At 43.4% G+C, this 24,399-nt stretch overlaps 1 long non-coding RNA gene across 7 annotated transcripts in view; it reads left to right on the forward strand.

Moving 5' to 3' along the window:
- LOC142456857 (uncharacterized) overlaps positions 1-24,399 on the forward strand; it is a 108,112-nt gene that overhangs the window by 32,802 nt on the left and 50,911 nt on the right. For all 7 annotated transcript variants that reach the window (XR_012786107.1, XR_012786106.1, XR_012786103.1 and 4 more), the window contains exon 2: positions 6,236-6,374. This is a non-coding gene — a long non-coding RNA (uncharacterized LOC142456857). The remainder of the gene's footprint in view (positions 1-6,235; positions 6,375-24,399) is intronic.

Genomic DNA, 24,399 nt, shown 5'->3' on the forward strand with positions numbered 1-24,399 from the left:
TACCTTCTTTGCAATTTGTGTCTGTGATTTTTGGAAAGTAAGCTCAGTTTCACCTCCTCCTTCTGATTTTCATGAGGCAAATTTAGTCTTTGAGCTCTAGGTATAAAAATAACAAATTAAAATGAGCAGTATGCAATGTAATATTTAATTCAATTAAAAGGGTCATCATATAAATTGCGTTTTTAGAACCACATTTCCCCATGTATTTCACTTTTAACTCATTGCTAATCAAACAGGAAGTTTCATACTACTAGAAACAAATCTATCTTCGTATTCTAACAAAACCCACCCAGAAGATACCATGCAATGGGGCTAGTCACTGTCCCTTGGACGGTCTGGAAGGCAACAGGAGGGTCTCACTGTCCCAAGAACCATTTTAACAATCCTTCCTCAGCCTAGTTAATGTATAAGAATCTCTTCTCACCCGAAAGGGTGGGGAGCATGTGTACCTTCTTTAACATCGATTGTGGCAGTTCCAGGAGAGTCATTCACAGTGACTGGAGGTACCTGTAACAAAGAGAAATTGGTATCTGTTCTTGACTGAAGGCCCTTCCAAGCTTCCCAAGCCACAGGTTCTCATGGTACCATAACAGAAAAGTAGATGCCAGAGTTCTTGGGGGATCTTGATATATGTCCCTCAGGCGTGGCACAGGGTTGCAAGCCCAGAATCAAGCTCCCCCAAGAACTATGGCCCACTTTTAGTCTAGGGACGTCTGAAGACATGAGTATTGGAACTTCAAGGGACTATATCTGGACTACGGAAGAAGAGTAGGTGATTCCAGACCATTCCCTTTTCTTCTATGTTCAGATGATCTGAAGGAGGATCCCAGGCTTTTAGTGGCTTCAACCACAAATGACCCCAAACATCAGGGGAGTTGCTCAAGCAAAAGGGTTCACCCAGTTACTACCAAATCCAGTCTGAGATGTCACCATGGTAGGCAAGGCTCTATTGAGGATGGTGACGGAAATGTCACACCACTATCCACCCCACCCCCAAGGACACATATACATCATTTATGCGGAAACCATAATCACAGCAATGCCAGAGGCACATTCCCCCCATAGGCAAGTGATCCCTTAAGGAAGGTTCTCTCTCAGTCTCCTAGTCCTGCTCCAAGCTCCAGACAGTGGACAGCCTGGATTTAGGAGACTGAGGGATTAACTTTGATCTGGAGCCAGATTGTGCCCCACCCTCATCTTTCTAAACAGCCACTCACAGCTCTCACTTTAAATTGGATAGGTAATTAAAGGCTTAAATTAAGCCACACTAAGTTTTAATTACCAAATGTCAGCAGTGAGTATATGGAATATTTCCAAGATGTTGTTAAGGGAAGAAAAAACAGTGGATTCTACCTAACACAATTGAAAGCAGTGATTTTAAAAAAACATTTCATTTTTATTTACTTGTCATTACTTCAAGATCCTATTGTAATAAAAGCATTTACTTAGAAGTGAATTCCATGCCTTCTCTCATGGCCAAATAATCCAAGAATTTTAATTTCCCTTTTCTTTCTCTACTTTACTTTTGCATATTTCTGAGATTGCATAACATAGCTTCATCCATTGAACACCCCACATTAAATCTTTCATCAAAAGCTCAATGTTATGTATTTGGTCACTTGCAAGAGAATGTGTATTTGGCACTGATGACTGGGTCTCCAGAGTAAGGAAGTAGATGGATTGCCAAAGCACTGCATCCGGTTCCCTGGGAGACATTCTCGGCATGCACACAACATGACCAACCTTCTGAGCCAGGCTCCGAAGAGCACATGGGCTTCCACTAGGAAAACACACAAAGTGACACCTAGTCTTGTTTATACTTAGCCACTCTTGTGTACGGGTAACTTGGATTGTGTGTTGTCATCTGTCCTGAAGTCAGCCCCCAACTCTGCAACTCCATGCATAACGGAACAAAACACTGCCCTATCCTGTGCCAACCCTAGGACTAGTTATTGTTGTGGCCCTCAAAAAATGGATGCATTCCTGTTTTTAAACCAGGGGTTTCTCTGTCGTGCTAATGATACCCTATCTGTACAGAGTATTTCCTGTTCCAAATCACTTCTGAGTGACATACAGAACAACATAAACACAGAACAAATTAGCCCAAATTGGGAACAACATACCAGGGGGCTGCAAAAAAGTTGTGGAAAATGAAATGAAAAGATGGAAGTTGTAAACAAACTTTTTGAAATACCCTTGTACGTGCCACTTAGAGACAGTCAATACTCAGATCAAAACTAAACTCACTACCATCAAATCCATTCTGATCCATAGAGATCCTATAGGGCACAGTAGACCTGCCTCTCTGAGATGGTCCAGCTTTACAGAGCAGAAAGCCTTCTCTTTCTCCCTTTGAGTAGCTGGTGGTTTTTAAATGCTGTCCCAATACAGAGCCCACTGTGCTACCAGGACTCCTAGAGCTTGTCAAGGAACTGAAGAAGGCTGGAGTGATTGATGCTAAGTATCTTCCTCAAGATCGGTGGTTCTCAACCTTCCCAATACCATGCCCCTATAATATAATTCCTCATATTGTGGTGAACCCCCCAACCTTAAAATTATCATTGTTGCTAATTCAGAACTATACTTTTGCTACTGTTATGAATCAGATGACCCCTGTGAAAAGGTCGTTTGACCCCTGAAGGGGTCACGACCCACAGGTTGAGAACCCCCTCTCTGGGGTTAGCGTGGTGCGCATGTGTGTTTGTGTTTGACAGAGAGACTTCTAGCCTTCTGAAGTAAAACACATTCCTGCTCTTTATAATCTTCCATCTGTGATATTTCTGTTACAGTAGCATTAGGAGCCGGAAATAATGAATTGCCAGTCAGACCAGTGTGATCCAAAAAGAAAAGAGTGATCACCAGGCCTTTCTTCCTAGTTTTTCATGATCTGGAAACACTGCTGAAACTTCAACATCATAGTAATAGGTCAGTGTGGTAGTTACATAATCTGGTGTCAGTTTGGAATCTGAGAATCTAGTCTGTCAGTTGGGTCATAGCCAATGAGGCCCCTCCATGGGTATGGCCTCCCGAGAACCCTGGGGACTCCTGGATTTCCTCCCTGGAGGCAGGTGACGCTCTCTCTCAGGTCAATTCCTTGAAGATCCTCTACTGGGAGTGGGAGAAACCACATGGACCTTCCCTGATGCAACCAGACCTCTGAAGCCAGAGCAGCCACATAGAGACCCCTGCCAGGACTGAGATACGCACAATGCCACTGGATCCACGAGACTTCCCACCCACTGGCCTATGATCCTTCTGCACTCAGCATCATTGCACCTATTTCATGAGTCTGAAGAGGACATTATAGAGTGATATCAGACCTAAGGGCTAATATCAAACTTATGGACTTGAATTGGACTGGGCTGGGAAGTCTTCTCAATATTCAATCACTCTTGTATATAAACTTATTTCTCATACACACATGAGTGTCTATGCATTTGTTTCTCTAGTCTCCCCTGACTAACACACCAAGCCTGCACAGACAGACAGGTGGTGGCTGCATTTGTAGTACATTGAGCCCAGCCCAGGGCTCTCACTTAGAAAGCAAGAAGTCGACCACTGAAGCTTCAACAGCCCCCTATGCTTAGCTTCACTCTGGGTGTAGAAGAAAAAAGAATGTCTGGAAACTGATTGTGGTAGTAAATGTACAGTTCTGCTGGATGTGACTGAACTATGGAATGACTTCATATATGTATTAATCCCAAGCAATTAGAAAAAGAAAAAAGACCCGACTAACTTGAAGTTAAATGGTTTTAGAAAACTTGTTCAATGAGGCCAATCTCAAGTGACCACACAGGATTATTTTGATTGATCAATAACGTAACAATAAATCTGGTCAGAGTACAATGGCAGAAAGGAAACCCACTTTTTATTTCAATATAATGACTTTTATGCCAAACAAGTCTATTTATTTTCACGAAAGTTAAAATGGAAACAAAGTACATTTAAAAATAAAGTAGCATTTGTGATCTATCTCCTTAATCAAAAGGAATACGGATCTCTAATTTCACATCAACAAACATAAAAAAGATTTGTAGCAATGTCCCTGAGAGTCTTTCTTTAATTTATGTCAATTGTCTAATTGACCTGAATGAAGATATAGTAGATCACCTTGCTTCTGCACTAATTAATCTGTAACTTTCAGAAATCACTTCAAATTTTTTAAATAGTTCTTCTTTTTCAATCAACCCAGATATTCAATCAATAAATGCCATTCTGTGGGATCGTGACCATGCTTGCGAAACGATACAATCTTAAAATGTAGGAAAGAGTGGGGAGGGGGGGGAAACGAAAAAAAGAGGGATGAGAAGAGTAAATATCCAGGAACTGAGAAGGGGCCAAGCGTTTACGGCTCGAGGCCTCTCAGAGAGACTGGCTGGATTCCATATAAACCCATTCATATCTGGAAGTCTTTATCATTGTCCTAAGCGTGGAAATCAAGGACCATTATCCTCTTGAGAGTCTGAAATCTGAAACAAGCATATTTCTCTAAGCACCTTTGCACAAGTGCTTAATTTTCCATGAGATCTCACTCTCCGACCTGGCTCCTGGAATTTAAGGAGAGGGTGGAAAGTCCAGTCCAATAAATGAATAGCTTTCAGAAACTTCAAACTTTATTATTTTTGATGGCAACCTAAAGCTTTCTCCATTGCTTTAAAAAAATAGTGAAGTGCGTTGCACTGCAGTAGCCCTTCTCAATTGAAGAGAAGACTGTGAGAGTACGTAGCTCTTTCCCCTCTTCCGAGGGCCGCCCTTTCTCTATCTTGTTGCCTCAGCGTGGTTTTGTTTCAAGTTCAGCCCCTGGTTGAGGATCAGGTACAAAAGAGAGAATGAGGTTCAACTTCTTTAATTAGTTCTGTCAGTGATTCTCTAGGGTTGGCAATAAAATGAATACTTTCTGGGAGATCAGGTTCTTGCACTCAAACTTTGGATAGGATAGAGCACATGAAAGGCCAAGGTCATTTTCAGCCCATTGATCTAGCCTGTCTCTGAACTGGGCTTTTGGCAAAAGAGATTTGGAGCCAAAATATTTCTCAGCTCCACAGCCATGGCTTACAGCGCCAATACAATGGCCTCTTGCAGATATAAATGCACAGAGGCCTGCCATGTATAGACATAAATGTTAGACATAACATCAGAAGAGCTTTAGAAGACAGCATACTCTGTGAGTCAGTTGGGCAAAAATCTTTTGGAGCAGGGATGCTTGAATGACTGCTTCAGTCCAGGGTGCACAGTGCCTGCGATGCTCAGAGATTAAGTTCCCCAAAGAGAAAGTGCCTCCCAAAGGGCAGGGCCTGCTCGTAGAGGATGCTGAAACATGCTGAGAAGTCAATATTGGAAGAAAAAAATAATATTCACAAAAAGCAAACACACAAGCCCAAATCTTCATCAAAGCATCCTGGGAATGGCCATTTTCTTTCGTACCAGCAAACTCCACCCACTAATCTCTCCAAGGGTTCGATTTTACAGAATTTATTTCTTGTTGTTGTTAGTGGCCATGAACTTGCTTATGACTCTTGGTGACTGCATGTGTGCACAGAAAAACTTCTTCAGAAGGTTGTCAAGGTTGTGACCTTTTATAAGCATATCAACAACCATGTCTTCCAAAGCACTTCTGGGTAGGTTTAAAGGGCCGATCTTTTGGCCAGTGTTCAAAGGTTCCATCATTTGTGCCAAGCAGGAACTCTTCAGGTAGGTAATTGAGGTTTTGTGTTTTTAATAACCTTAAAATATGTGATGTTATTGATTTGGCTGAAATGGTTCACATAGCACAGGATCAAAATGTGATTCCTGTGCCGCCTCCAAAAGGGAGTTTGCAAACTTCCACACACTATAAGGAGCATGACCATCTCTCTCTGGCGTTCGGAGCAGCTGGAGCGTGTCTGAAAGGGACCCCACCTGCTGCCTTCCTGGTGACTCAGAGCCCTCCTCGTCCCTGGGGAAGACTCACCTGGCTTCCCGAACGAGACAGGCTTTATATGGAGACACCTCTGCTTTCCACTGGCGTGGGGCAGCAGGGCGGGGCAAGTTTCAAGTCTTACCATGACATCAAGGTCCACGAATGTTTCTCTTGGACAGTGTGACTTCCTTCTTCGTGTCTATCTCAAACAGAGATCACACAGTCCCTTGAAGAGGAAATATTTTCTTTCCAAAGGTTACCAAATCTCCTCCGTCAAGTTTTACTGTCCAGGAAAAATAATGCAATTTCTTATGTGAATCATCTCTCTGATTTTAGGCACCAGATGCCTCTCAAGGTCATCTCGGGTCCACATCCCATTCACTAAATGAGAAGACTCAACCATCAAGAGAGAAACAAGAACCAAAGGAGAGAATGGAAAGCATGCGTTCCGTTACTGCTCTGGGGACAAGTGCATGTCAGTATCTGCTTTTACACTTGGGGATAAGTGTACTTGGTGACATGTCAGTGTCATGACCACTAATGTCTTTTTCAAAATCTTATATCTTGTTGTCTAGTTGACTCTGACTCATGAGACACCACATGTGCCACATGGTTTTAAAGGCTGATTTTTTGGCAGTAGATTGCCAAGCTCTTAGAAGATGGAGTCTTGCGATCGATGTGCACCCCCAATCGGATAGTTAGGAGCTGAGTCCATTAACCGGTTGCATCACGGGAGGACTCTGGTCATCTGTAGGGTCTATTAAACGCCTGCCCTGTCTCAGAAGCATTCTTCCCAGGGGAGGGAGAGGGCCAAGCATGTGTTTTAGAAAGAAGAAGAATTTCTTTTTACGAGGGCAACGTATCACTCACATAATTCGTGCACTCTTCGGCTATCTAGGGATTTTTCTATGTTATCATCTGGACCTTAATTTAATACACGGTACAGCTGTTCTCAGACGGTAGGGAAGACAGAGGTTGCAACTTAATAATGGGCCCTGACAGTGCTCCCTTTCTATGCTCCATGTACTGGACATCTTTATACACCTGCAATGGTTGCCTCTGTACCCCCTGGTAACTGTGAGTTTGCCCACAGTGTCACCAAATGCAGATACTTGTACCTGGGGCTGGTCTCTGAGTGCTAACAGTTATTTTACAATGTCCCAATTTTGCAGAATTGTTTGAAAGTTTTTTACTGGGATTTAAAAATTCTTTCTTCTGTTCATCTTTGCTTCGAATAGCTCAAGAAATAACAATAAACCCAACCTTAATTTTGCCAAAAGAAATTGCCTGGGACTTTTCAGAAGCCATATTAGATTTATGCCTAAATGAAATGGATCTTCTTGACTAACCATGACAATAAGTACTGGCCTACATATCCAAGGCCTGAAAGAAGTTGAGGTAATGGGCCTAATGAGAAGCAGTCAGCGGATCTAATGAGAATCAGACATAAAGTCTAATGAGACACTTAACAGGCTCTGCCTTGCTCTCATCTTTTGTTCAGTTTTCATGGGAATCTGTGTTCGGGGAGTTCAATTGCACCAGCTACAAGCAGATGCAGATGGCTTGAATGGCGCTGATCTAGAGAGCAATAGAGAGAAAGAAGGATAGCCAGGCGTGGGCATGGCAGAAGAAGCAAAAAGCAGTCAGAGGTGATTAGAATGTGGTGGAGTGGGTTTTTATGAATTTATTTAAAATTTTACCTAGACTTGTTCAGTGGCTCAGTTCTTAAGGACTCAGCTGCTAACAGAAAGATCAGCTGTTGAGACCCACCAACCATTCTCTAGAACAAACACCCTGGCTAGCTGCTCCCTTCACGTTGACAGCCCAGGGCCAGGACCACTCTGTCCTACCAGGATGCATGTGTGAGGGTGAGAGTTTATGTCAACTTGACGGGCCCAGGTGGAAGTATGCGGGGAGTACAACCTATGAAGCAGGTCACAACCTGAGGACGCCTCATTGTAGGGGCAGTAAGAGAGACTACTGAAAAAGTCTCTCTTTCTACCTTTGCCTTCCTTCATACCTACATGCCATGTCTGGCTCTGGGGCTGGCAGCCCATGTGGCCTGCCAACCCTGGAAGCTGGGGTGCTCTGTCATGTTTCGACAGATCTTCAATCCTGCAACTTGGCAAGCACATGCCTGTGATCTCCCAGTGTCCCACTGTGCCTCCTGTCTCACCCACTGCATGCTTAGTGAGGCCAAGACTCTCCGGTTAGCATTGGACCCATAGACTTGAGTTGGACTTGGCTGGGACATTTTATTGATATAAAATTCTTTCTTGCTGTAAAGTTCTTTCTTGTACCTAGATGCAGGTCCCTGCTTTTTCCCCCCTAAAAATCTCAGCCTAACACTCTCTGATTCGGAATCGACGCCACAGTCGCGGGTTTGCGCTTTTGGTTTGTTGATACCTTTTCTGGACTATCCGTCAGGGAGCTATTGGTGAGAATAGAATGCACGGAAACAGATCTCCATCACATCACTGCTCTGAAGGGAAGAAAGGTTAAAAACAGGCGGTGGTTGCTATTCAGAAAGAAATGCCTGGAAGGCAGGTGGTGTACACAGTAAGATACCAGGCATAGTATCCTTATGAGGCAACGGCCCTCCTCCCACTAGCTGTTTTCATTGGCTGGCTCTGGATGGAGTAGGCAGGTAGGGAGAAGCTATCAGGTTACAGTTCAGGCTGGGCCAATGATGGGGGATGGGGCCATAGAACTGATTGCGTTACAGCCCTGCATGACATCACCTCACCTGTGCTGGAAGCATGCATGAACAATACATGCTCATGCCACTGTTTATGCCCAACCCATGACCTTAGCCGTTTGTGAGGTTTGCATCGTTTTAAGAAAGCAGGCAAGATTTCTCCCTCATTTAACTTCAGCCCAGAAATTTGCATTAACCCTTTCCTGAGGCCTGCTTACCAATTTACAGTCGCTTTGGACATACAAGTTCTTCGTTTCATTTCTTGTCCACATAGAACATTTACATGCAAGCTTATCTCTCCATCTAGCTGATGATTTCTTGGTGTCAACTCTTCTTTTCGCGTTCAAGGCCCAGCTTGGGCTTGCGCACCTGCACCTGAGCTAAAGCTTTAAAGGTAAATGAGCCAAACATACTTGTTAGTGGCACCACCAGGTGGCCTCTCCTGGGAACACAATCTCAGTAACTAAATGACCATGAACATAGGTTTCAAAACTGCCTTTGTATTTTTTAGTGGGGAACAGAGTAGAAGCACCTCAGCTTTGCTCAGTTTCAGGTTCAGAAAGTCATGCATTCTAGCTCTTTTAATCTTGGCCAAAAAATGGCGTAGAAATTATTCCTTGTATATTGCTGCTATCTGTAAGATTAGCTATCATTCACTGAATGACACCTGTGGGCAGGATACTATACTACATCCTCTGCCTACCATCGGTGACACATGTGGTGTAAATTATGTGGGCCTTCATGTCTCGCTCCCAGGATCTGTAATACCTGTATGAGCTTAACTTACTTAACGTGTCTTTGCTTCAAGTGTCTCCTCTAGAGGGATACTAGCACATACTTCAGGAAATAATTGTATGGAATAACTAAAAACACTTCGAGACTGATTTTAAGGTGTCGAAAACACAGTAAGCATTCAAATACATACCAGCTTTTTATCAATGAAGGCAGACTCAGGGTTATGAATGAGACCTGCTCCTGTCCTTAACAATTTGTAGTTGAGTTGGAACAGGTGTGCATGGTTCTGATTTACCCTGAGAGTACAAGGAAATGTTCAAAGCCTTTCCAGTGAGTTGACATTTGTGTCTACAGCAAGTAAAGGCGACTGTGTCAGCCACGGCTTTCGTGCGGTTGGTAAGCACTGCACTGGTAACTTCTAGGTAGGTGAGTCCAACCCGACGGCCACTCCAAGGGGAACAAAGAGGAGACCACTGGTGCCCATAAATGTTTCCAGCCTCTATAGAGTCTCTAAGAGCTCTACTACCAGGACCCTGATGGTGTCAATGGTTTCATGCTGGGCGGCAATCCGCATGGTTGGGAGTTAGAAACTACCAGAAGCTCCACGGGAGAAAGACTGGGCGATCTGCTCCCATAAACAGATAGAGTCTTGGGAACCCACAGGCAGCGGGCTTCCTGTGAGTCAGCATTGACTCCATGGCAGTGAGGTTTTGACTCTTTTTGTTAGGAGCCCCTACTAGGTGCATAGTAGTGCATGAGGCTGCTGGCCACAAAACCAGCAAGTCGAAACCATCAGCTGCTCTGCGGGAGAAAGAGGAGGCTTCTTCGTCTACAGTGACAGCCATGGACACTCACAGGGGCAGTTCTGCCCTGTCTTAAAAGGCCACCAAGAGTCAGAATCCCCTCGATGGCAATCAACGTTTTGTTTGGTGTTGGTTTTGAGAGTTTGGTTTCATTGCTTCAAAGTCAGAGAGGTTGTACATACCATTAAAGCACAGCTTCAGAGATGGTGGCACGCCCCAGGCAGATGGTGGACACCTGGGCCTCTTTGAGTGTGTGGCTCTCCGTAGTCCCTGCTGAGAGTCTAGTCTCACACAGCAGACTCCTGAAAGGGCCTGTGCACCTCGTCCAAGTCTCCCAATCTAGGGCTTCCTCCTGTCATTTTCTCCATTCTTGTTGCCATCACCAGGCTCAGTTTCAAGCCATGCAAATCAAGGGCAAATAGGAGTTGTTCTTACGTCGGACATTCTGTAATACTAGCCACTGCTTTCGTTCCAGCATAGCCAAGCATTACTGGGCATACACTGTCCTCGGCTGCATGGTGACATAACATGTCCTTCCATAGTCCTCACGTGCACAGTCCACACTGCCAGCCTTCCTACTTAGCTGGGCATTTGCCTTTCGTGTTCACGTTTACCCAGTCCCAAACAAGTACTTCTCATGATGTTGTCATCTCTTTCTCTGCCTCCTTCCCACCTCCACCTGAAGCTGCCACTGCTGCTGCCTCATTATTGAGAAAATGAGAATACAGGCAGGAGCTTTCATATTACTGCCTTGCCTGTTCTCTGTCCTCCCTACTGCGATATGGCTCCAGCTCCCCCTGCACAGGTCAGGGTAACTGTTCCACTTATACCCTCAGATCTCGTTTCTGATGTCCTTTCAAATACGGGGCTCTCGCAGCTGTCTCTGCCTTTGATAAAGCAAGCTCTTCCTTTCTCCTGGATCACCGCCATCATCACATAAACATGCAACCTGAAAATATCTCTGCCTTGTCACCACCACCCTCTCCAATTATCTCCCCATTCTTCTGCCCGCTATTCTTCTGTCGCCAGACTTCTAGGGGGACTTGTCCCTGTTCTGTCCACAACTCAGCCCAATATGTTTTACTACTGGTACCACACCTCCGAATCTGCCTTTGTCAACGTTATCAAAGACCGTCTTGCTACCTCATCCCTTGATGACCTGTTTCATCACCTTATGTCTCAGTAAACTTTAGTGAATTTTTACTTGACCTGGTTTCTTTCTGGGTTTCTGTGATACCACCCTCTCCTAATTTGACTCTCCCCTCACCTGCTTTCCTCTAATTAAACTTTAAAAGTTGACGTGCCCACCCCAAGAGCTCCCTTATAGTCCGGTTCTGTTCCATCTTGTACTCTTTGACTTACTTATTTCACCCAGGCCCCTGACCTCACATGCCTTTCATATTTAACAGTAATGCAATAAATATTTCCAATCTCTCTGAAATTCTAAAGGCAAGTATCTACTCCATTTGATAGCCACCTCTAACTGCCAAAATAATAATTTTGATAGCCTCTTCAGATATCTTCCTTTCTTGCCATCCATAATTTATATCAAGGATCCAATGCTCATTACAAGTGCAAAGAGGCAACTGAGAAACCCAGGCTGAAGTCGAACTTGTAGGTGTAGTTGGTTGGCTTGGGCGAGATTTTCGCCAACACACTAAGGCTGCCTCGCCCGAGGGATAGTCTGCCTCATTGTCAAGTAGAAAGTAGAGCCAATCGAGGGACCAATGCTATGAGAACTGGTCTGAGGAGAAATGAAGGCTGATGGTGTTTGTTTATTTGGTTCTAAGTGGTGGCCTAGGACGATAGGTACAATCTGCTCTCTAGGGGTTTAAGACAATGATGTCTTCAAATAGATCAGTTCAATATCACATGAAAATGTATCAACTGAATGAGAGGGAGATTCAATCCAAGCTAAATCTTTGCGAAGACTTCCATGAAATAAAGCCTTATCTAACTCTTGAGAAGTAAATGTTTTCCAAGTAAAATAAATTAGGAATGAAATTTCAGAGAGAACAAAGACACAAAATCATGGTACCACATTTGTGGGCATGTGTGTGCCGGGCAAAAGTGGGGGGCGGGGAGCATGGAATGTCTGGGATGATCAAAGAATAGCATGTGAGAAGGAAGGGCCAGATTACATTCATGTATTATATTGAGGATTCTGGCTGCCTTGGGTAGAATGGGGTAGAAAGTAGGGTTGGGTAGGGAAGGGGTAAGGACACTCTCTCAGAAGCATGAAATAGTAACAACCAACCAATAATATCTTTTTGTTATAACTTATTATAAGCAAGAAAATAGAAGAAGCTCGCCTTACAATCAATATAGTCACCTGGATAGTAGAGAATCCACATTTTAACCCATATATGTTTTCCTCCAAAGACTCTGCTTTGAAACACCTCTTTCTCCTGAACATCATTTTCCACTGACCCCCCCCCCGCACTATTTTCTTTCCTCACTCTACCTCTCCGTCCTCCCACCCACAGCCCCCCACCTCCTGTTTTCTGACTACCTAACCATGTCCACATATAAGTCCGTGGTGAGTTCCCAGGTCTGGCAAGAAAGAACTGAATTCCTTTCAGGTGCTGAAGTAAAATGCCATCAAGGGTCACTTTTTTAATCCCATTTATGTGTTTCTATCGTGTATATTATTATATCACATATATCACTCCAAATTTCCAACATGTCAAGTAGAATGTACAATTGCTGCCACAATCAGTTTCCAAGCATTCTTTTTCTTGACATCATCTCCCTTTCACCCACCTCCATCCCGGTACCCCTGAGTCCTGAGCCCCTTATTCTACTTGCTGTCCCTATAGGTTCCTCGATCCTAGGTTTCAGATACCAAAAAAAAGGAAAAGCATGTCGCAGCTTTAAGAGTGTGATCTCCACTGGCATAGCACCTCTCTAATATGAACAAACAAAAACTGAAGAAAACAATATAAAACAAAAATAAACAAAAATTCCCAAACTAGATCAGGTCCAGTCCACAGCATAGGGGGGAATCTACTGACACAAGTTCAAGTCAGATTGATGTCTATGATCTTCTATGCTCCTCTTTCCCAAGCACTCTGTTTAGTACCACTTTCCTCCCTTGCCTCAATTTCAGACAGGGGGAGTTCTCCGGAGGCTTATTTCCTATGTAGTTCTATAAATGAATCTTGGGTTCCCACTGCCATCCATCGCCTTCTGCACAGTGGAGTCTCACAATTTAGGCTCTGATACTAAACCCTCTGTTACCTTTGGATTATATGGATTTCCATCCTTCAGTCACTGATGATGGTGTGCTTTGTCCATGTGGACTTAGTTGACATGAGACTTGCATGGCTGCTTGTTTGGAGATAAGCCTTTAAGAGCCCCAGATGATATTTTATCTGATAGCCGGGCACCATCTAGATTCTTCACTACGTTTTGCTATAGCACCCATATAATCTGTGTTCCCTTCCTGAGGGTCAATATCGAGCAGGGCCATGATGTAAGAACTAATTGTTCTTAAGTTGGAGCTAGGATATAGTGCAAGCCCCAAACCCATTCCTAGATCTATGCTTTTTTTTTCTTTTTGCTGTAACTTCAGAGTTAATACTTATGTTATAACGTTCCATAGTTCAATCACATGAAACAGAATTATACAATTGCTTCCGTAATCAGTTTCCAAATATGCCTTACCTTCCTGGACTTCTCGTTTTAACTTTCCTCCTGCTGGAGCATCTACCCAGTGGGGAAGAACCCACACCTTCTTCATCTTCCTGGCACCTCCCTCACATGCCATCACAAAACAGCGTAGAACAGGGGCTACAGCAGGGACAAATGAAGGTTTCTGCGAGTGCCCAGGCCAGTGATGGAGAGGGCTGGTGGTAAATGCAGGTGGTGGTGATGGATATGTATGACAAGCATCAAATCAGAAGTTATTTCATGGCTGCTTTTATGTGTGGGCTGGGTGAGAGGACAGTAGACAAGTGTCAGAGGCCGAGAGAATAAGTTGCCTACAAGAGATGGAGTTTGACATGGGGGGAGCCAGGCAGTTCAAGGTCAAGGATATAAACCATAGAAGGGTTCGGATGAGCTACCTTGAATGGGGTTCCAACTGCCTGGCTCAGGCTGGCTTAGCGTGGAGTTGTTATGCTGGATTGGGCATCTGCAGATAATGAGGTGGAAAGATTATTCTGTATTTGACTCATCACATTGACAGTTGGAATTAGTACTTTCCTAAGTCAATTGTTTTCTTACATCCTCACTCATCAGATGATTGATTACAGGTGGCTAATACTGAGCAATGACAGAAGAGCTTGGCCTCCCCTTGCTCCTGCCCATAGTCAACCAGAGCCTAGGAAGGCGGCGAGGCTGCCCGGGGAACTGTAATACACTCTAAATGAGGAGCTGAAGGAAGGTGGGACATTTAAAGTAACCTCCAGTGGAAACTCCAACCCCCTTGTTATGGTCATTCTTGACACAAAAAATCTTCAAGTTGGCTCGATGCCAGAAACACAAAAATGGTGAAACTCTAGGATGGAAAGTTGGCATGAACCCTGTGGTAAGTTACCTTGTCCCCGCTGATTCCCTCGAGTCAGAATTCTGTCTAGACTTGGCTTCCAGACACATTCTTAAGCCGTCGGTAGGCAGAGGTGTCCAACTCTTGTGGCATGCACATGATGTACAAGAAAAAAGAACAGGCTCTCAACAAACCACGGCCTTCGAGAGGTCACATCCCCCTGCTGCAACTGCGGCTGGGAAATGCTAATATATTGCAGAGTGCTCATCCCACAGGTGCAGAAGCTGTGTGCTGCAAATCTCATGCACAGACTGCTGGAGTCCTTTCTCGGAATCTCCAGATGCACAGGGAATGTTTTATGTACAGGAAGACAGAGGCTGCACAGTGACAGCTGGGCTTCAGGAAAAAAAAATATGGACACAGACTTAACTCGACCACAAATCCTCAAAATTCAAGCCACCAACGTAGGAGAGGAAAAGAGAGCAGCTAATAAGGGGATTTCGTCCGTGCATTCTTCCAAAAAGAGTTGAGCACCTGCTTTATGTGGTACCCTTTCCAAAGGTATTTCTCCTCTCTGTGACAAAATTACTCATACTAGAAGGGCACATTTCCTGCAATGATGCCACAGTCGTGGGATTATCAGCACACCACGTGGCTCTAAGGTATATCACTAAGAAAGCCATTTTATGACATTTATCCAATTAAAATGGTTCCGTTTCATAAATGTCCTAGGAAGAAGCAAACTCTGTGAAGCAGTGTGTTACCAGAAGCCATCATCAGAGAAAGTCTTGGGCTTTCAAAGTCTCCATGTGTACAAATGAAACCAATTTTACACGATGGTGATAATGATTATGATCATTATTGCCATGACAATAGAAAGACAGGTGGATGACAACACTGAAGGAGGTGAGAAGAAGAAGAAAGTAGAAAAAGAGTCAATGGATGTAAGATGTGACTCTTCGGGAACACTGATACCAAGAAATCATAAACATTCATAAATAGAATGTTTCATGCCATTCTAAGTGGTGGAGATCTAATAGTACATGAAGTGATGAAAATTCTCATGAAACTTTACATTATAGTGTTGAAGAGAGAAAACGGGGTGCTAGAGACCTGTATAGGATGTTAAAGTGCTGACAGAGAGGAGATGAGGGGATGATGTGGATACTTATTTTGGAGGAGGCTGCTACTTGTTTAATGGATGTCCAAAAATATATACAAACAGCATAAAATTTGAGAAGAAACCAGTGATGAAATTCAATCCGATTCAGAGGAGAATTGAGACATTTGAATTGTGTGGTGCTGGGGAAGAATACTGAGTTTCATGGACTGCTTAAGGGACAAATCGATCTGTCGTGGAAGAAATACAGCCAGAGTTTTCCTTAGAGGCAAGGATGTCAAGACTTCATCTTACCTGCTTTGGCCATGTTATCAGGAAAGACCAGTCCCTGGAGAAAGACATCCTGTTTGGTAAAGTAGAGGGACAATGGACAAGACGCCACCAAGGAGCGGATCGACAGTAGCAGCCACAATGGGCTCACACATGGGAACCATCGTGAAGATGGCAGAGGACGGGACCGCGTTGTGTTCTGTTGTGCATAAAGTGGCTATGGGTCAGAACTGACTCGATGGCAACTAACAGCAGCAGCAGTGAAATGAAAGAGTCATTTGAAGACAGAAGTTGATCCTCTTGCTTCCTCATTGCTTCTATTCCATGAACCCAGAGATTTGTTGTCCTCCCCTTCACTTTCACCATGCTCAGCTTCACCGTCTGCCAGGATCATACTGTGTCTGATGTGTAAGGGAAGGTCTTGAGAATATTGGGTCATGTGAACTAAGATGACCTAAATTGGCTTCCTGCTCTGATGAGACCTCCTCCTTTATATGTTAATGGTTTCGGAGTGGTCTCTGCTTCCTCCCAGACTCAGGAAACCTATTCGTAGCATAGATTCTAATCTCTTCAGAAAACAGGCCTGGACCAAAGAGTTGGGAGAGACCAGTGTAAGGAGGTGGGCAGGCTTCCAGATTGTACGTAACTCCTATCAAGGTGGAGATACTTTCTTTGTTTTTTTCCTAGTTTTGGAGTTCAGAAGTATTTTCTCTTAACAGTGGTATGGGAGCAGCTAGATTCCATCCTAGTGCCCAAATTTGCTTTACTAAATTAAGATCTCTTCAACTTCAAACTAAAGGCTTCACACCACCAGTGGGCCATCAAGTTTTACATTAGGATCCTGCTCTGACTGACCCTGCATTTTGACCTTGAGGGTATAAATTGCAACACTAGATGAATGATCTTGGTGCACTGTAGAGACTGGATTTCCATGAGCAGCTTATGCATTTTTTTCTCTGCGACCCCCAGGGGGTCTCCCTCCTTGCCGTAGAGTTAACTATCAGTTGCTATGTGTGATACATCTGATCTCATAGCAACCCCACATGTGACAGAGTAAATCTGCACTCTACTTGGCTTTAATGGTTGTTTTTTGCAAGTTGATGCCATGTATGCTTTTAATCTTAGAAATGAATAGAGAGCTACTCAGCAGCATCATGCATGAACTCATATGGCTTATTGTTAAGTTGTTATCATAAGAGATGGGCATGAGACTTCATAATGAATGTTTAGGACCAAAAAAATCAGAATTAACAAGTATAGTTTCACGTTAAATTCAAAAGGGTTTAAATGGAGAGCAAATGCTTTGGAAATGATGAGGGCAAAGAATGTACAGATGTGCTTTACACAATTGATGGATGTATGGATTGTGATAAGAGTTGTATGAGTCCCTAATAAAATGTTGAAATCAATTAATTAATTAAAAGAATGTGAAAATACCAAAAAAATCTTTAGATTTCAAGTGATTACCTATAACTGCAGGCGTTAGGATGTAGACTTGACCACATACAGCTCACAGCTAGCACCAGTCCTTTGTCCCTGGGGCCTGAGGTTGTTGGCTGGGGCACAGCTTCAGCAGACTTCCAATGTTCAAAGGGAATAAAAGACTATAGAAAGATTCTTTGTCTCCATCTCTTCCTGATGAGAGAGTAGAAATCCGTGGTTTGTATGAGAGGAGGTCAAATGCTATTGCTATTAGGGATCCACGTGCACATGTTTATTCCAAACAACACATGTTCAAACACGTCTCTGTGATCAGTGGATGGGTGCAGACAAACTGTGTCTGCAACGCACTCAGACAACTCTCAGGAGCGTGCCTTAAAAAACGTTCTGTGCCACTGAAAACAAAAACAATTTCCAGATCAGAGCTAATGTCAGGCTTTCAGTAAAACTCAAGTAAACATTTTTCCAAATCATAGAAACTTTACAACAATTTGATAGGGATGCTAAAATCGTCCTCACATAAAATCATAGTTTTTAGTTGGGTCCGCATTTTAAAGAAGGTCAGGAACACCTCAAAGATGAGCCAAGGAAAAGAAGGCCATCAGCTTCTATGACTGAACAGGCTGCGACTGAAGCCCAGAAACTGGGGAAAGACCAGAGAAGTACCTACTGAAATTGGGACTTCACGAAGTTCAGCATTTTTACTTTTAAGTGAACATCTGGACCTTAACAAGTCTCAGGCTCCATGGGTGCCAAAAGCCCTACGCAAAAGTGACAACTTGAAAACCCTCCTTGTCATCATGGCTGACTCCTCGCCACCCCCTGTGGGTTCCCGAGACTGTCAGAGTTTATAGGAGCAGAAAGACTATAACCACGACAGCACCCGGGCTCCTCCACGAAGCTTAACGAGTTCAAAGAGCTGATCTTTCCATCAGTCTTAAGAAAGATCAGTCAATAAAGCCAATTCTATGGGGGGGGGGGGAATTATGAGAACAAGTCTTAAGTTTCCCAATATTATTCAAAGAGCAAGTTCAACCACAACAGCAGCTTCCAAAGGTACCTACTGAGCAGGTTAAATTCCAAGAAAGAAATCCGTTCAGAGGGTTACAATGACCAACTTTTGAAAATCTCTAACTCCAGCAACTGATCTTTCCCTGCATGTGTGGAGTGAAGAGTGGAGGAAGATACAGATAGGATTCCCCTGTGATTCGTTGTAAAGAGGACTTCCTGGAGTGCCATCCTGTTGAGTATCAAATGAGCCTTCTGAGAAGTAAAAACAAAACGAAAAAACCCACAACCTCTCTGCCATGGAGTCAATGCTGACTGATCGGGAGCCCCAGTGGGTTTCCAAGACTGTAACTGTTTATGGGGGTAGAAAGTCCAGTCTTTCTTCCGAGGAGCTGCTTGTGGTTTCGAACTGTCAGTCATGCATATCACAGCCCAATAGAGTGACCACTCATCACCAGAGGAGGGAATCTCATTACCCACAAGAGCCAGGAGTGAAGGACATCCTCTAGAGCTGTGGCTCCCTGAGCCTCCCTGGGAATCTCCGGCTCCAGGCTACAACATCAGAGGAGGAGCAGCGGCATGGAGATCGAGGATGGAACAGTCATGAATTCCCTAACCCACAGAGCCAATTAAAATGGGTGCTCATATGCAGGAGGCTGGCTTGCAGAGTGGGATGCCTCTGGGCACTTAAAGTGGGGAAATAGGACTTGCTGATCTACACAGTGAAGCTGAATGTGCCTTTGGGTCTAGACTTAATGGAGTCAGGTGCCTCTGGGCACTTAATTCAGGAAACTGAGTTTGCTGAATGCCTGAGTTGAGGCTTATAGCAGACTGGTATGCCCTTTGGACATTTACTAGCAGACTTGACAGAAGTTTGTAGCATGTCCTGATAAACAATTCAACTCTGAGCATTTCTGCCAGGTATAACAACTTGTTAACTTCCTTAATAAACACTTTCATCATGAATTTTGCCTGATAGTTCTTGTATCCATGGCAATGAATATGAAATCCCTTAGAGAGAAATTAGAGAACTTTATTTAAGACAATATGACATACTTCACCTGCTTCTTTTTCTAAGTTCAGAATTTTCCAAATTTTATAGTGACTTACATATTTCTGATGTCTTAGTTATTGGTAGACAGCTTCACAAAGGTGTGTGTGTATATATGTATATATACTTTTTCCTATTCCTAAATTAATAGGACTATACAAATGCATTTTGGAAATGTAATAGTTCTTTATGGTTTGTGGAATTTAATGGCATATTAATGTCTTCTGAGGTGCCTCTGGGTGAGCCCTAACCTCCAAAGTTTAGTTAGCAACATTTCAATCATTCAAGAACTTCACAGACACAATTACAATTCAAAATAATCCCCCTGTTGTTGAGTTTCTTCTGATCCATGGAAATCCCATGGTTATTAGAACTATTTTGCATACAGTTTCAAAGCTATAATCTTTCAGAGGCAGATCACTAAACTTTTGTTCTGGTACTGTTCTGAGTGGCTTTAAGCTGCCAACATGTAGTAAGTTCTAGAGCAGTAGTTCACAGCCTTCCTAATGCCATGACCCTATAATACAGTTCCTCATGTTGTGGTGACCCTTCCCCCCCAACCATACAATTATTTTAATTGCTACTTCATAACTGTAATTTTGCCACTGTTATGAATCAGGTGACCCCTGTGAAAGGGTCATTCAACCTCCCAAAGGGGTCGTGACCCACAGGTCGAGAACCGCTGTTCTAGGCATAAATCTACAGTTAGGAAATTACATAGCTAGGCTGCCTTGAATTCCTGTCTCCATAGCCCTTTACAATGTCTAAAATATCTTTTAAAATAAAGAAATTTATTTCACACATTTTCTCATTAAATCCTTAGAAGAAGTGCTGATAGAAAGCAGGTGCTATTTGATCATCATTTTACAGATGTATAATCTGAATTACATAAAGTTTGTATAACTTGCTAAAGAGCCTAAGCAGGCAATCCTAGATCTCTGAATGGAATCCAATTCTTCTGACTTCAAATCTACTGCTCTTCAATTTCACCTTGAGTGTGCAGAACCCAGAAATTGGATTCTGGCCACATGGAAAATGCTTGCCAATGGGAAAAAATTCACCTCCTTACCCACTGTGTATAAAAGAGGCAATGTGCTCTTCTTGGTCTCATGAAGGAAACTGCAGATGAAGCTGTTTCCGCTGCAGTGAGATGTGAATATCCAACAATGGAGAGAATTGATGACTCTGAGAGTCTTCCACTTCCCATCTTCCCATCCAAGCAACCTCCACCCAGGCCTGGCTCATGGTTTCCCCGGTGCGCTCTGATTTATGAGCTGAGTTCCACTTTAAAGGACTCTCCAGTTAAGATCTGCAGGATAAGAAGATGTGATTGTGAACATCCCCTTTGCCTCTTTTCCTTTTGTTATATAGTGAACACACACACACACCAAACACATCGGAGCACTTCTAGGACTTCTCTGAGTGAGCCTCCCACTTAATGGAATAGCAGAGAGAGACTTTCTAGGGAACACATCAGACCAGAAAAGTCAATCATTACGCTTTTTGTTGTGAGGGACCATCAAGTTGGTCCAAGCTTAAAGCGGCCCCACGTACAACAGAATAAAGCAGGGCCTGGTCTTTCATCACCCTCACAATTGTGAGGTTTGAGCCTACTGTTGGGGCCATTGTGTCAGCCCATCTCATTGATGGTCTTCCTCTTTCTCACTGAACCTGTACTCTACCAAGCATGATACCACTTCCCAAGGACTAGACTTTATTTATAAGGTGTCCAAAGCACTGGAGATAAAACCTTGCCTCACTTTGAAGAAGCATTCAGGCTTTCCTTCTCTGCATGGTTCTCCCAATACCCTTAGTCAAAACCATAATTTAAAAGCATTTGTTATTCTGTAGGCTCCCTTATTCATTGTTCAACTTTCACACGCCCATGAGACCATTGAAAATACTATGAATTATGTCAGGGCCACAGTAGTCCTCAAACCAGCACACTTACTCCTTTGCCCTTTAAAAGGGTCTTATGCAACAAATTGACCCAATGCATTACACTGTTTGATTTTTTTTTCATTGCTGTTTCCATGAACATTGATTGTGGATCCAAGCAAAATGAAATCCTTGACATCATCATGGGTATTCTGCAATATTGCTACCCTTGTATTTCACCGCCTTACAGAGACGTGTCACCTGGGAGCAAGTTCGAAAGGCAGAAACTGAAGCCAAAGTGATTTGTGTGCACATCCCATTTGAGAATATTGTCAGGGGGAACTGATTCTCCTTGATGCCTGTGTTAGTCTGTGTTGACTGGAGGAACAAATCCAGATACTCATCTGTCTATATGAAAGAGCTTTATATAAAGAGTAATTGTACATTGAGAAAACATCCCAGCCCAGTCCAGATCAAGTCCATAAGTTCAATATTAGTTCATATGTTCAATACCTGTCTGTAAATTCATCTTCCGACTCACACAACACATGCAATGACGCAGACTGCAGGAAGGTCACAGGCCAGTGGTTGGAAAGTCTTGTGGCTCCAGTGGTGGTAGAAGCATCTCAGCACTGGTGTGGGTTTTCACATGGCTCCTCCAGTTCCAGGCTCTGGCTCTATCGGACTATGTGACTATTCAAGAGGAATGTGTTGCAGAGTATGTGTGTCCCACCTCCAGGGAGGAACACCTGAGTTCCCAGAATCCTCAGGAGAAAGCCATGCCCACAAACAAACATTAGTGGCTATGACCTGATTGACAGGCTAGACTCTACCCCTTGACAAGTTGACAAGAGATTACATTACTGCCATACCAAAAAAATTCCAGCTCTAACACCATCAGTTTCCACCTAGTGTGTCAAGAAGAAGGCCTGGTGGCTCAGTGCTTAAGCCTATGCTGCAAACCAAAAGTTCAGTGGTTCAAACTCCCCAGCTATTACATTACGGAAAGATGTAGCACTCTGGTAGATTCAAATTCAAAAACTCAAACTCATTGCCATCAAGTAGATTCTGACTCATAGTGACTCTATAGGACAAGCTAGAAGTGTCCCTGTGACTTTCTGAGATTGTAAATCTTGATGGGGGTAGAAAGCTGCATCTTTTTCCCGCAGTGTGGCTGGTGGTTTCCACCTGTTGCCCTTGTTAGAAGCCCAAAAAGTTACTAGTAGGGCTCCTTACATAAAGATTACAGTCTTGTAAACCATGTGAGACACTTCTACTCTGCTCTACAGTGACTTGAAATGGACTCTGTAGCAATGGGTTTGGTTTGGGGTGTTTTGACAAAACCTCTCAACATCCCCCACTCTCTCCCTTTCTCCTTTCTTCTGTATCTGCCTTTCTTTTCTGCCAACACCCCAATCTAATAATACTTTGCTATTAAATACACTCCTTATATTCTCCCCATAAGTTTGTAGGTATGTTTTCTTGTCCCTGCTTTGGAAGAAACAAAATTGAAGTTTAAAGAAAATGAAGATGGAACTGCAACTAACTGTAACTAAATCTTTTCTCATGATAACGGCGCCATGCTATCCAGAGCTTCTGTGATCCACGTTCCTAGGTGAAGCAACAGAGGAAAAAAAACAGGTTTCATCCACTCTACTGGCCCAATAGGAAAAGTTAAGGTTTTCATTTGAGAAAATGGGTCAAAGGCCCCAGCTGACCTCCCCTGACTATACAAGGCAGAAGAATTCAACCCCTCAAGGGCACAACGCTGATTGCGGTGACATAGAGGTCCGTCAGGCTTCCACGCTCCCTCCTCCTTTCCCCGATTCTAACACAGATCCTTCCTCCCATAGTGCTCTACTTTCATGCTGGCTTCAAGAATCCTTTTCAATGGCCACGCAGAACTCTAAGCTAAAGCTCACAATAAGGGGTTTATAGTGAAATGGACAGGTTGCCACAAATTAGGCCCTGTAAGCAGTATGAATGCGTTGATCTACATCAGTCCCTTTTCCCAGGCAGCAGTCACTCTCAGCCAGATGATCCTTTGGCTTCTGCCTCTGTTGGTCAAGTGGCCTGCCTGTCTCTCCGCATCATTGTCTCCTGGTCTTGGGAACAGGCCCTCTGCTCTGACTTAGCATAGCTCCTTTCTTCTCTCTCTGGAATCAGTGTGGGATGGCCCCTACTACTTCTGCCACTTAGAGCAGGGATCTCAGACAAATGACTCTTATTTGGTGGTCACAGGAACTATCTATTTCTTTCTCTTTTTTTAATGCAAAGTCATCCTTTATTCTTTTAAAAAAATCATTTTATTGGGGGCTCGTACAATTCCCATCACAATTCATACATACATCCATTGTGTCAAGAACATATGTACATTTGTTGCCATCATCATTCTCAAAACATTTGCCTTCTACTTGAGCCCTTAATATCTGCTGCTCATTTCCCCCCCTACTCCCCTCTACCTCATGAACCCTTCATCATTCATATGTTATTATTATTTTGTCATATATTACACTGTCTGATGTCTCCCCCTGACCTCTTCTCTGCCATCCCTCCCCCAGGGAAGAGGCCATATGTAGATTCCTGTGATCTTGGAACTACCTGTTTCTACTTCGTATGTGACTCATTCTTTTTTGTTTTTAAATCATTTTATTGGGGGCTCATACAACTTTTATCACAATCCATACATACATCAATTGTGTAAAGCACATTTGTACATTTGTTACCCTCATCATTCTCAAAACTTTTGCTCTCCACGTAAGCCCCTGGCATCAGCTCCTCATTTTCCCACTCCCTCCCTCTTCTCCCCTCCCTCATGAACCCTTGATAATTTATAAATTACTATTTTGTCATAGCCAGGAGACCGGCAACTAAAACTGACCAATCTCTCATATTAGGGCTTCAAATACCCTCTGTGTATATGGTCACAACCAATCATTTGGTGGGAGTTACAGAGACATGGGTAGAAGAACCATGTCACTTCACCACATTTAACACTATCCACAAAA

Source organism: Tenrec ecaudatus, chromosome 9 (genome assembly GCF_050624435.1).
Source record: "Tenrec ecaudatus isolate mTenEca1 chromosome 9, mTenEca1.hap1, whole genome shotgun sequence".
NCBI classification, from domain to species: domain Eukaryota; kingdom Metazoa; phylum Chordata; class Mammalia; order Afrosoricida; family Tenrecidae; genus Tenrec; species Tenrec ecaudatus.